Source organism: Arvicola amphibius, chromosome 12 (genome assembly GCF_903992535.2).
Source record: "Arvicola amphibius chromosome 12, mArvAmp1.2, whole genome shotgun sequence".
NCBI lineage: Eukaryota > Metazoa > Chordata > Mammalia > Rodentia > Cricetidae > Arvicola > Arvicola amphibius.
The window spans coordinates 68,390,438-68,405,029 of NC_052058.2; the positions used below are offsets into that span (position 1 = coordinate 68,390,438).

Genomic DNA, 14,592 nt, shown 5'->3' on the forward strand with positions numbered 1-14,592 from the left:
TGTGTGTGTGTGTGCACATGATCACTTGCACACTTGGGTGCAGGTGCCCATGGAGGTCAGAAGCCATCTGCCTGACGCTGGAGTTACGGACAGTTGTGAGCTGCCTAATCCGAGAGCTAGGAATCCAACTCGGGCCCTCTGTAAATGCAGTCTACAGAGTCATCTCTCCAGTCCCAACTTGTGTTCATATAGCATTATATTGTGAGAGAGGATTCTGGGACATAATTAAGGTTATTGAGGGCCAGCCACATGGTTGAGCACTTGACCAGAATTCAATGCCTGGAACCCACATGGGGAAGGAGAACCAATCCTGCAACTTGGTTGGCCCTTGACCTCCATGCCGTGCACTTGCACACTAAGCAGATAAATAAAAATTATGTGGAAGCGTGAGTTTTAACATTTTCTATATTTCATCATAGTCATACAGTATGGAAAGTGTATAGTAACTCCACAGTTACTGCAACCTAATTTTGGTGCAAACACTTTGATGACTATCTTTATACATAAATGCTTTACCGCAGCTCTAATTATCTCCTCAGGATAAGAAGTGACATAATTGGATAAAAAGGTGTGAACCGGAAGTATTTCATGCTCTTATGACATATTACCAAATTGCCTTCTAGAAATGTGTTAATATTCATTTTCAAGGAGCTTGGCATTTACAGCATTTGGTAAGTTTGAAGCAGGTTTGGATCCTGCCAGTTAGGGATCCCAGAGGAGGAGGAGGATGCTGCTTGTGAGCAGGTCAGCTCACTGAGCAAGATCTGCTTTGGAGGTAAAGGACTCAGAATTTCTCCCAACCCCCATAATTCTTCAAACCAGTGTCACAAAACAGAGATGATGAAGAACTGGGGTCTGTTGTGAAATATTATTTTAACTAGGCAAAGAGGTGGTACATTTATTTATGCTGCGAAATACTACTTTAACCGTGTAAAGGTGTGTTCCGTTTGTTTGTGCTGAAGTTGTTTAACAGTGTAAGGCTGTGGGATTAACTATGTAAAAAATGTGTTGCATTGATTTCATCATGCCCAGCGCAGGCAGAGCAAGGACAGGCAGCACTGCCAGGCAGAAAGAATAAATAGGAGAAATCTAGGCTCAAAGAGAGGAGAAATGAGAGAAAAAGGAGGAGAGAACGAGAGACATTCCAGGGGCAAGAAGCCAGGCAGCCACCACCGCCAGCCAACCAGACTTGAGAAGCAGTGGAAGAAAGATACACAGAAAGAAAGAAAACAGCCCCAAGTCAAAAGGTGAATGAAGAGAAACAGGTTCATGTAAGTTAAAAGAACAAGCCAGAAACGTGCCTAAACTAGGTCGAGCATTCAAGACTAATAAGAAGTCTTTGTGTTGTGATTTGGGAGCTGGTTGGTGGCCAAAAAGAACTGGTACAGTCAGTCAGTGGTCTATTCTTCTTTACCAGAAAGTTCCACACTGTCAGAATGCCACTGTAAGTCTGATTCGGTGTGTATGTGTGTGGTGCGTGTGGTGTGTGTGTGTATAAGTGTATGTGGTGGGGTGTGTAGGGTGTGTGTGGTATGGTATGTGTGTTTGGTGTGGCATAGTGTATGGTGTCTATGTAGTGTGGTGTATAGTGTGGTATGGTGTGTGTGCAAGCATGTGTGTGGGTGTGGTGTGATGTGTGTGTATATGTGTGTGTGTGGTGGGGTGTGTAGGGTGTGTATGGAGTGGTATGTGTGTTTGGTGTGGCATAGTGTATGATGTCTATGTAATGTGGTGTATAGTGTGGTATGGTGTGTGTGCATGCATGCGTGAGTGTGTATGTGTGTGTGGTGCACACCCTTGGGTGTTTCCACCCATCTTTACTCTGTTTTCCCTATTGTTTAACATAGGATTGAAGCTAGAACTCTGATACTAAAATAAAAGGTCAGCCTTGAACACTCTAGGTGGAGAGAGACTACAAGCTAGATAGACAGTCTCATCCTCACTGGGTCTGCCATTGAGATACAGAGCAGCGTGTTTTATCTAGGTGGGGGTCAAACTGAGCAAGTGTGCTTCAAGACTTTTGTCCTACAGACCTGGCAATGTTCAGGAGAAGCAAGATAGGACACTGGAGGGAGACCTGGCTCGTCTTGTCAGCTTGTAGAACACGCGCCAGGTTTACTATTTAGTAGTATATGCATTAGAACTGCTGAGGAGAAACAGAGAGATAGTTCAGTGGGCAGAGGCACGTGCCACCAAGCCTGATGATCTGAGTTCAATTCCTTAGGCCCATATGGTAGGAGAGAACCAACTCCTGCAAGTTGTTCTCTGAGCTTCATACATGACATGTGGTACATGCATGCATGTCCACACATACGTACACAAAATAAACAAATCTAAATAAGTAAATGCAATTTTAAAACATAAAAAAAGAATTACTCAAGGAACTTTGAAAATCCTAACATGGCCGGGTGGTGGTGGCACAAGCCTTTAATCCCAGCATTTGGGGGCAGAGGCAGGTGGATCTCTGTAAGTTCGAGGCCAGCCTGGTCTACAAGAGCTAGTTCCAGGACAGACCCTAAAGCTACCAAGAAACCCTGTCTCAAAAAACCAAGAGGAAAAAAAAAAGAAAAGAAAATTCCAAACATGTTTATATCCAGGAACAATTAAAATTGAATCTCTCAGAATGGGACCCAGACGTCAGTACTTTAAGAAAAAATATTCTCCAGGTAATTCCAATGTGCAACGGAGTTCATGAGGCAGGTCATACATAGAGTTCAAACTGGAAAAGCTGGCATGCCAGGGAAGATGAGGGAGCAGGGAAGGCAAGAGAGAGAAGAGAATTCCCTAAACTCCCTGCCTCTGGAGATGTCTTAGGATGGTCTCGTGTGAGTAATGGCAGCCTGCCCCCCACGGCTGACTCTATGAGCCAGATGATGCCCATTTGATGGGTGCTCTGCATGGAGTGTGTGATAACGAGGGGATGTGACTTAATGTTCTAGCTTAAAGGATGATCAGAGCGGCTCTGCATGGCAGTTGGTGCTCATGAGGGGTCCCGCTCTTGGGGTGACATCAGTCCAGCTGCTGCTTTCTGCTCAGGACCTAATGACCTGACGCTCAAACAGTAACTGTGCCGAGGTGGGTGGCAGGCACACGGGGCCCTTGCTGCTGGAGATATTTCTCCTTCCTACTAGTGGGTGACAGACCTGCCCTGGGAACCACAGATGGGGTGAGGGAGATGGGGAGACCTGCAGATCAGCAGCGTCTCTCCCTATCAGGTCAGACACTCTGCTCTTTGGGGTGGTGGGCTTTGTTTTCATGCCGGAGAGTGTATATGGGTGGACAGAGGTGGCAGGTAGCCAATTGTCCACCCCACGAGAGTTCAGCTGTGCATCCTACCCCCACCTCTCTGGTGCAGGCTTCCAGCTAGACTCCCATCTCTCCTGGCTCTCCTTCCTCTGTAGCTGTTCCTTGTTGGCCTCAGCGCTTATTCGCGCTCCTCTCTGACCTTGGCACGCTGGACTCCCCCAGGCTTCTCCGTCCTTGGACCTTACACCCATCCCCTCAATTATTTCATCCCATTTCGAAACTACTATCAAGACACATTAAAGGCTCTTGAATCAGCATTTCCAGCCTCGGGTGCACTTCTAGCTTAACGTTTTCTGAGCCTCTGGACCTGCTGTTCTAAACAGGTTCTCTGGGAGTTTGAATGAGACTGTCCCTCATAGGCTCAGATGTTTGGCTACGTGGTCCTCAGTTGGTGGAACTGTTTGGATAGGTTTAGGAGGTGTGGCCTTACTGGAGAAAGCATGTCACTGGGAGGCAGGCTTTGAGGTCTCAGAAGCCTCCTGCCATTGCCAATACACTTTCTCGGCTTCCTGCTTCCAGTTCAAGATGTGAGCCCTCAGCTTGCTGTTCCATACGCCATGCCTGTTGCCTCTACTTTTCAGTCGCGGACTCTAAACTCTCTGGAACCACTGCGCGATGTGGCAGCAGCAGTAACGCTCAGTAGAGGGACTTCTGGGAAAGTTCTAGTCACAAGGGCTCAGTGAGCCACAGATGCATCTCCCGGCCCCAGGGGTTGGGTGTGGGAAGCGAGCTTTGCTGATATGCAGAGAGATGAAGTTGTATTTAGAAAATTACAGCTAATTATTGGTGGGGGCTACAGCAGAAACCGCTTAGTTAACTTCCACAGCCTGGATCTTCCTGACAGAATGTACCACGTGACTGCTAGTGGGGAAACTGTAGCTGAAGTTCCTATTGGTGTCAATTTTACAAGACTGACCATTACAGCGACTATTTGGCCATTGTAAAACTGAGCAAATTCTGTAGTGACAGAATTGTAATTTACAATTCTAACTATGATTTACAATAGAGCGTGCAATTTTGCAATTGTAAATGCAGAAAGCCACCAATGAGTTTGCCGTATCCAAAAGATTTGAGAACGGAGACCAGAGGGACACAGCCAAATGTAAGGGGGACCCACATGGACGGAGAAGGGAGTCAAAAGCTGACCTCACACATCACAGGAAAGGACCACGGAAAGGTTTGCCAGTCTATTAAAGTCTTCAGATCCTTCAGATCTATTGAAGCTTTTATGATCTCTTTTTGGGAAAAAATGCCAGAGAAGCCATGTTTGACTTGAAAACTCATGGAGAGGCCACTGGAGACAAGAAGGGTGTCAAAGCTGGGCCACCTGAGCCAGGTGCGCAAGAGTCTATTTAAAATTTAAACTTTATATCCTGACAAAAAGTCTTATTTGTGAAAAATAAATAAACAAATAAAATGAAAAGCAACAAAGCAGATTGCCCAGACCTTGCCATTCGGGTATTGATAAAGCATGCATAGAAACCAATCCTAGGGTTGACAAGATGGCTGGCTCAGTGGGTGAACGCACTGTCTGCAAACCTGGTGCCTGGAGTGTCGTCTCTGGACCCCACAGCGGAAGGAGAGAAGGGACTCCCAAAAGACTTTCACCTGTCACTTCTGCCCCCGACCACCTCTCTGTCTCTGTCTCTGTCTCTCTCTCTCTCTCTCTCTCTCTCTCTCTCTCTCTCTCTCTCTCTCTCTCTCTCACACACACACACACACACACACACACACACACACACACACACACACGATGATGATAAACCAATCCTAAGCTTTCTTATGTAGTTGCCTTTAGAAGTTGTCCCTTTAAATTACAGGGCACTATACTGAACCTGTAGGTGGGATGATGGGATGGGGACAGGCTCCTTAGCACCAGGGAGATTCCAGGGACAGTAGGACATTCCTCTGTGTGGTAAGGAATGTGGTTAGGACACACATCTAGTACTTCTGGTTCTGGGACCCTGAGGACACTGAGCTCAGGGCTGAGCCTCTGCTCCAGCTCTTCCTGTGGGTCTTGCTTGCAGGGGTATGGAGGTAGAGTGAGGGAGGAGGTGAATGCCTATACCTGATTGTTAAATCCGACCCCTGATGTGGCCTGTGTAGCCTCACATTGCCAGACCCTAGAAGACAGAATCACACTGGTTCTTTCATTGATTCCAGGCCTGTGTGTCAGGCCTCAGAAGTCAAGTGCAAAACATTCATCCTGTTTCAGCATCCTGCCCAGCCCAGCTTTGATCCTATCTTTCTTCTTCTGGTTAAAGTTTTCCAGTGGAGATGGAGTCGGGAGGAAGGGAGGAAATAGGTGGAGGTAGATTCTGCTTCCCCATATGTAGGGAATCTGAGAGAAGGATATGAGACATGTCAAAGCAGGAAGCAACTTGGCCTCGGGGGAGAGAGCACTTCTGACCTAGGAGGCAAAGCTCTCAGAAGGAACATGGAGTCTTCACCATCCTTCCACGAGGCTGAATTCTAAGGCCTGCCCTGCTGGCTTTCAGGGATGTTTGAGTAGATACCCTGTGGTCTTAACCAGACACCTTCCTAGATATTAATGATATACAGTTGAGAAAGCAGAAATTGCTTCATCCTCAGTCTAATGAGTGACATTAAAAAATATTAGTAGCCACCATATGGGTTGCAGACACAGCAGAAAGAGACCATCACAGAAACTCACAGCTAGTCAGAATACAGTCAACTTTCTATGGAGTGTCCAGCCCCAACACATACATCTACAACACAGCCCCAGCACCTAAGGCTCAGGGAACATCTGGGAAGAGGAGGGGAGAAGATTGTAAGAATCAGATGACCAGGGCATCTGCAAGAGATTGTGTCCTCTATATCTGACAGGAAAGCTGCGCCCATGACATCTCAACAATATGGCTGCCTGAACAAGACTTGAACAATGACAATACCAGTTGACATGGCAACGTGGATGGGGAAATCTTGAGGGTCCCATCCCTGGATGAGGAGCTGTAGGCAATTAATGACTGCTGAGAGGAGAAGCGATCTTCCTCTGGGATGAGTCTTCTAATTGGTTATCCAATATCAAGTGGTCAGTCCTAAACACACACACATATAGACAGATTGATTGATAGGTAGGTAGGTAGGTAGGTAGGTAGGTAGATAGATAGATAGATAGATAGATAGATAGATAACACTAAATGCACTCAGCAGGCTATTTTATATGTGTGTATATATGTGACAAAAATGCAAGAGAAAAGAATAAGACATTTAAATAGTTGAAAACTACAAATTAAGCAGTTAAGCCAAAGATTATGGGCAAGTCAAAGTTCGGTAATCATCTTGTGACTAGCACATCATAAGCAACTGGCAAAAATAGCCAAATAAAAACAAACAAACTCAGATTATAATGATGGTGGGTTTCATCCCAATACAGAGAGAGGCCATTTGAGTGTTCTAATCAGAGGGCTCAGCTTCATTAGCAATAGAACCCAAGATGTACTGACTACCCTGGAAGGCCGCGCTGGTAAGATCCAACATGGTCAGTCTGAATCAGGGCTCAGAACCCGGCCCTCTTTCCTCTCAAGGTGTAGCGTACCAGTGGCTCCGGCTTGCTTCTGTGTCTTTTCTAGATGGTAGTCAGGGATGCACGGTGGCTGTCAGTATCTACCAACTGGGGCAAGAGCATTTAGCAAGTGCCAGGGACGATTCTTGGAGCTTTGTTGTTAATCACATTTCCTCCTTACGGCTGTCTTCCGAGACGTGAGTCTCCACTCTCAGCTCTTAGGTGGAGAAGCCAACTTGATAAATTTTGGGCACCTGTCCAATCTACACAGCTAGTAGATTGTAGGTGGGTCTAGACTTCTAGACCCGTCAATAAGACTCATATTTTAGTGACTTGCCATATCTCCAGTTTAAAAATACCACAACTTGAAAACATACTTGGTGATGTGTGGTGACGTATACCTGTGAACCCAGAGCTCAGGGCCTGAGGCAGAAGAATCATGGGTTTGAAGCCAACATGGGCTACATAGCAAGATCCTGTCTTTAAAACAAAATGAAAAGAAAGATATAAAGGAAGGATGGAAAACACCCACCCACCACCTGCTCTTAAAAAAAGAAAAAATATTTCAGCCCTTTTCTTCCCACAGCCTAAATCTTCAGTTCCTTGCTCTCTACTGCCCCCTATAGCATACAGTTGTAGGCACTTCTAGATGGGTGAAGAGATCAAAGGGGGAGACCTGCTTTCATCTCATTAGCATAAGACCCCTGTCTGTGACAGCTGCTAAACCACTCCCCAGCAGAGCATCCTTGGTAGGGCTCAGGCTTCTGCCCATCTGGAGGGAACGCTGGGCCAGAGCTGGTGAGCTCAGAGGCGGGCAGCCAGGAGGCCACTTCCAGGATGCCCCTAATGCAAATAAACGGAGGCCCCTCCAGTGGGGCTTCCCAGAGGAAATCAACTCCACTGCATTGCCAACAGGGAGTGTGGGAAGGCCCAGAGTTCCGGACTCATGTCAAAAGCCTAAAAACCAAATCAACAGCACCTTTTATACGGGAGCCGTAAGCAGAAAACAGCCCTGAAACTTGCACCAATTGGACTGGAGATTCTTCTCTTGTGGATTCAGTTTAGGTCTTACAGTGTGAGGACCTAATCCCCCAGGGACAGAAGAGTCCCACAGGCTTCCTGCTTCCTGGCTGGAGTTGGGCAGTCTGATAAAAAGCCATCTGAGCCTGAATAACCACATGTTTGTCTTTGCTCCATTTATCCTGGGGCCCTGGGATTTCATCTGGAGTGGCTGATGCCCCCAGCTCTTCCTCTGTTTATTTTCTTTGGTTATTTTCCCACAGCTGATGGCTGTAGGAAGCAGTCAGGCCATGACTGGTTGGTTGGAGGCACGTAGGGCACAACCAATGACAAGTGGCTGCAGAATGTGGGGCTTTGGGAAGCACAGGAAGAAAGCAGTCTCCTCATTGGCCAATTTCTGGTGTCTGGCACTAGACCTTTATATATTTAACCCTTTGGGTTAGACATTGACTCTTGCTTGTTTAAAAGGCCAGCGTCTGATAATGGCCCATAGGGGCGATCATTACACTTCACGATCTCTGCACACGTCATCAAAGGTCAGCGCCTTTCCAAATGAAATGAAGACCAATTCATTTACCTGCCATTTCCCCCACAGCCCTGTCCCCACCCCAAATCTCTCATATCCTCCTCCCTACGTGAGAATCTCTTTTCTCTGTACCTACTCAACCCGGGCCAGGCTGTGGTTCAACACCCGGCTTTGCCCTCACCTAGGCCCACTTTGAGGAATAACTGCCTGCCATTATTCCCCTTGTTTGTTTTTACCTGGAAAAGGGCTTTGAAGACAGATGTGAGACCCTGTTCTGCCATTCAACAGCTGTATTATCAGGAACAAGTCCCAGTCTGCTCAGGCTTCCCTTTTCATGTATATTTTTAAACTGTTACATTTATTTATTTATTCAACGTGTGTGTGAGTGGCATGTCTCTGTGTGTGTGTATGTGTGTGTCTGTGTGCACATGCCATGCCATGCATGTGGAAGCCAGAGGACAACTTGGTTTGAATTGATTCTCTCCTTCCCACATGTGTTGGGACTGAACTCAGCAAGTGCCTTTACCCACTGAGCCATCTTTGCTGCCTCCCTTTATGGGAATAGAGGCTCCATCTCACAGGGTTTAAATTGGATAATCGATAAGATATAGCCAAATACAATTCATTTATTGTGGGTCTTTCCTACTAGAAAGCACAGTGAATCACCAAATATTTTGTTGTTGTTTGTTCTCCTAGCTGTAGCCTACTGATTATAGTCACCTAGTGGGTGCTCAATAAATATTTCACAACGAAAGAATGAGCCCAGACTGGCAATGCCTCCTTTAATCTTAGCTGCTCACAAGGCTGAGGCAGGAGGATCAGCAGTTAGGGAAAATTAGGAAAACTGTCTTTAAAATGAATAACACGGGCAAGCAAGATGGCTCGACAGGTAAAAGTGCGTGTCACACGAGTCTGATGACCTGAGTTCGATCCCTGGTACCCATAAAAAGGTGGAGAGAGAACCAGCTCCACAAAGGTGTCCTCTGACTTCCGCTTGCATACTCTGGCACTAGCATGCCATATAATAATAAATAAGATAAAAATCATTTTTAAAAAGAAAAATTTTAAAAAGAGAGAGAGGGCTAGAGCTTAGTGGTTAGTATGTGATAGAGCCTGAGCTTAAGGTCCCAGGACTTAACAGAAACAAGAAGAATAATGAAATAACAGTCACCAGTTACAGAGAACCTACCGGCTGGGCTCAAAAACTTCTACACTTCCTCTCTGCTTAATTTCATGCTGGATAGTGAAGTAAGTATTAATAACTAGGGTGTTTTTAGCCTGCAAGAACCTTGTGGGCAAATACATGCTTATGTTCACAAGGGCACTGCTGAAAGACTGATTGAAGAAAGGAATGCTTAAATCAGGATTAATGTGCCTACCATCCACTATACGAAGGACAAAGAACCTGGTGTGGACAGAGCCCTCCACAACAGGTTGGGTTTTGTTTAAGCGGAGAATGAAGAGAAAAGGCACAGCTCTGGCTGACCCTGGAGCCTTCGGCCTTAATTTAATGTAGTTTCTGATCCATGTCTGGAGACCTGCACAGGTGTTTCCGTCAGGATCCAGAAAAACGAAGGACTACGGCACTTGACGGAGATGTGATGGTTGATATTAATTGTCAACTTGATGGAACTTAGACTCGCCATGGAGACTCTGCTCTGGCCACGCCTGTGAGGGTGTTTAGAGAGCCATTTAACTGGGAGAAGAGACTGGCCCTGCGTGTAGGTGGCACCATCCCATGGACTGGGGACCCAGACTGAAAAGAGAAGAGAAAACGAGCGTAGTGCCAGCGTTCATCTCCAGCGGCTTCCCGATGTGGACTCAGAGTGGCCAGCGGCCTCACGTCCCTGTTGCCACGCCTTCTGCGCAATGATGAACTCCACTTTCAAAGTGAGCCACACGAACCCGTCTTCAAGTAGCTTTTGTCAGAGGGTGAGAATACAGACAAACAGAGGAAACCAGCCTGCTAATGCTGCGGGGCGGACACTGGGCTGGCTCCTGCACTCTGAGGCTAGTCCAGCAGCCTGGGATCTAGATTTCCCTCGGAAATCAAGAATGAAAATGCCAACCAGGAGGCCACACAGCAGCTCTTTTGTGCGCCACTTGAGAGAAACTTGATGAATATGTACGGAATTTTCTCTCCATGGAATGAAAGGGGACGGGTGTGTCATTGGTCACAGAAGGTCAGAATTCACTGTGGACTGGTAAATCTTTGTGCCTGGCGGACACAGCCACTGAGGAACTGGGTAGCTGGGTGTGGAGCCGTGCTTGCTGGAGTTTTGGTTCAGGACTTGTGACCTTGACTTTGTAGCAGCCTGGGAGTGATGGGGGAGGCTCTGACAATCCTGCAGTGGGACGGTCCCACTCAGCCAGTTTCTCGAGGGCATTAAGAGTTTCAGTTTACACAGTAGGGCTGCTCCCCTGCCCCTTTGAACAGAAGTAGGAACAGGTTCCTGTGCCTTCCCAGATCTGTCTGAACTGTTTTTACATCAGAGCCCTGCATCCTTAGGTATTATTTCCCCTTTACATCTGACCAACGTTTCTGAGAACCTCACAAACTGGGAGGAGTTGGGAAGGGGCAATTGGCTGGGTGGTGTCCGGATGCTGGGCTGCTCTTGGCTTAACTGAAAGGAACTGAATTTTTTTTTTATTGTTGTTGTTTTGTTTTTCTTTGTTTTTTGTTTTTTTAGAGACAGGGTTTCTTTGTGTGGCCCTGGCTGTCCTAGAACTCACTCTGTAGACCAGGCTGGCTTTGAACTCACAGAGATTGGGTTGCCTCTGCCTCTCAAGTGCTGGGATGAAAGGCGTTCCCCACCACCATCTAGCTAAGAAACTGAATTTTTATCACTGTCCTGGACAGGATAGGTGCAGGGACTACTGTGCCCTCTGAGAGTAACCAGGATGAGGTTCTAGATCTCTGGGGTGATGACCAGCCACACAAGTTGTCAGCCTGAGCCTTGAGGAGTTCTAAGACTGTGGAGGTTTTTGTTTGTTTTTCTCTTTGTTTTGAGACACCATCTCCTGCACGGCAAGGCTGGCCCTGAACTCACTACATCATTGAGAATGACATTGAACTTCTGTTCCCTTACCTCCACCTCCCAACGCTGGGCTTAACGTGTCCAGTTTATATGGTGCTGGGGATTGAACCTATGGTTTTCTGCATGCGAGGTAGCCCTCTACCAACTGACCATAGCCCTAGCCCCGGGTTTGGATTTTTGTTAGGTTTTGTTTGCTTTACAGGGCTGGAGACTCCATCCGGGGGCTCCCCCATTGAGGGGAGCTCTCAGTCACTACAGTCTCCTTAGCTTTGGGATTCTGCATTAAGTTCATCTGAATCCTAAGACAAGGAGCTTGCCTACCACTCTCCCTGGTGCTGGTTTATCGATCCCTGGCTCCCACAGGATGTTCCAGAGTCACTGTCTCCCTGGGGACCAGAAGTAAGATAGGGACATCCCTTAGTTTTTCATGAGAGCACTCCTGAGAGATTGGAATTCTCTGACTACTCTCAGGAATCCAGAAAGTCAAACTGGTCGGGACTGTGGGGGATCCCCACACTGGTGAGCCCCACATGTGATCAGGAGGAATACATTTAAACGGACGAAGCCTCCACTGTAACATTCCACATCTACTGGCTTTGCAGGGTTTTCTGAAATCTGTATGTGGGTGTGTTTCATATGAGTACAGGTACACTAAGAGGCCAGAAAAGGCCATCAGATCCACCCACGTTCCAGAACAAGGTTCCTCCCACCTTCAGAGACCACCAACACGATGTCATTACTAAAGGCCCGTGTGACACACTTCTACTGTCACCATTTTTGAGTGTGCACATGCTTCATAAGCCCCCATAAAGTCTGAGCCATCATTGCTCTCTCTCTCTCTTTTTCTCTCTCTCTCTCCCTCCCTCCCTCTCCTCTCTCTCCCCCTGGGGTTACAGGTGGTTGTGAGCTGCCAGACATGGGTGTTGGAGACTAAACTGAGGTCCTTTGTGAGAACTGCAGAGCCATTTCTCGAGCCCATTCAATTCTGTTTCTTAATCAGCCAATGCTGATCTCAACACCAATGACTAGGGGAAGCACGAAAGTCCCGAGATGCGATGGGGAGCTGGGCTCCCAGGTCTTCAAATGCTGGCATCTGACAACACCCAGGACAGCAGGTAGGAAATGAGGGTCTATATATAGAGATTTAACCAGGAGCCAGGAGAGGGACTGGCCAGGCATCAGGGACAAGGGGTGTGTGTTTCAGACTCCAAGTAGCCTACTTCAGGCCCTGAGAGGAGGCCCCGCAGGTCCCATTTAGTAAGTAGCCCCAGGGATTTCCTGTTCACACAAGTGGCTCTTCAAACTACTGAGCCAGCTGCCAACCTGTCTCTCTAAATTCCCAACTGACTGCAGGGGCCTCCCTGGAGGGGCCCAGGCAACTGCTCAGCTTCGCTGAGATCTCTGCCAGTGACTTTTCACTTTCTCAGCAAAGTGGAAGGCAAAGGCTGACTAACCCACTTAATCCAAAGCTGAAAGGAGGCTTAAAATTTCACCTGCAGGAAACTGTCCAGGGTGGCAGATGAAAGGACCAAACTTCTCGGGATGGTCGTCCTCTGCCATCCCTCCCCCGACAGCTCAGAATGGACCAGTATGTACACCCTTTGCCGGGAAGAGCTGCTGGGTGCACCAGGGTGCTTTGTCCATAGTTGGATTTTCTCAATAGCATTTGTTACAAGCCAGGCATGGTGGAGCAAGCCTACTCCCGCACTTGAGACTAGTCCCAGGATCAGGAGATCAAGGTCATCCTCAGCTACACAGCAAGTCTGAAGCCAGCCTGGGCTACGTAAAACCCTCTCTCCAAACATAAAACAAACAAAAACTGTAATGATCTGTCCTGTCCCTTTAAGAGACAAGCCATGCCCACTTCCTCCCCTCCACTGAGGCAAGCTGATCTTCAGCTTCCAGCCTGAGTCCCTTCCTTTTCTGTCCCTCCTCCAAAGAGGCAGCTTCTGCCTCGCTCCATTCTTCCCCCTTCTCCCCTTACCCCCTCTCCCCTTCCCTTCCATAACTCAATAAATATCCAACCTCACTCTGCATGGTGTGCCTATCCATATCTCTGTCTCTCGCCTGCTGTTTGGCTTCCTGCCCGGGACCTGCCCCTGCTGACCTGTAGCATGGTCTCATGGCCCGCTTCCCACCGCGCCCCTGGAGGGTGGGACCTGCAACATTTTTACTTAATTCATTACAAAAACAACACGGTATTTAATATTAACTTTGTGACAAGTGTTGTTCCATGCACTTAAATAGTGTCTTTTGAGTCTGCAAAGACCACGTGAGATAAACACTATTTATGCCCATTTTAAAGACGGGAGAAATTGAAACTTGGACTATATTATTTTGTCACTAGATGAGTTAAAGTAGAGTCTAAACTCTGATTCTGAATGTTTCCTTCCTCTTTATTCCTCTTCTAGAGATCGAAAAACAGACAACAAAAGACTTTCCTATGTATGTCATGTCTCCTAACACTTATCAGTAGGGGTGGTGCACACATTTCTTCAACATCTCAGGCCACTGTCAATAACATACCACAGATTTCAAAAACAGCTACAGTCCAGAGAGTCACTAAGGGAGAGCCCAAATCGAGCCTCGTACTTTTTATCTCTCGCTGGCTTCCAGTCTGGAGGCCCGCACATTCCCGATAGCTTCTCTAGAGACAATACCTGACTAGCGGTCACCAGAACAGCAATTGCCCAAATTGTTTGGCAGGAGCTGGAGGTAGCAGAAGCTAGCTGGAACTACTAACCTATACAAGCATCCAGTGGGTGACCTTCTGACGTCAGCCGGTTACAGCCCCACCCTTTGAGCCCGCTAAGGTCACTATTTCCTGAACACAGCCCAAGTAAAGCTTTGAAGGCCCACCTACAGACTACTTCACTTTCCTCCTCAATTGCTTTTCTCCATGGCTCCATCCCTGCTTATCTCAGAAATGCTCCTCACCTGTCTGAGGCCCAGGGCACTCGCCACTTAACGTCTTGAAGTCGCTCATTAGTGAACTCCTTTTCGCAGAATGTTTGCAATCATTTCAGCGACTGGCAGATTGGCATGCCAAACAGTGGGCAAAACAAGCCTCATTTGGTAACCAGAGGAGGTGGATGATTGACATGGTTGCCCAGCAAGCTCATAAAAAAAAAAGCATGAAGCCTGGCATTGCTGCCAGCAGCATACTGAGGCGGGAC

At 47.3% G+C, this 14,592-nt stretch overlaps 1 protein-coding gene across 1 annotated transcript in view; it reads right to left on the reverse strand.

Moving 5' to 3' along the window:
- Window positions 1-14,592, reverse strand: part of Nmnat2 (nicotinamide nucleotide adenylyltransferase 2) — a 157,028-nt gene that overhangs the window by 4,731 nt on the left and 137,705 nt on the right. The window lies entirely within an intron of this gene.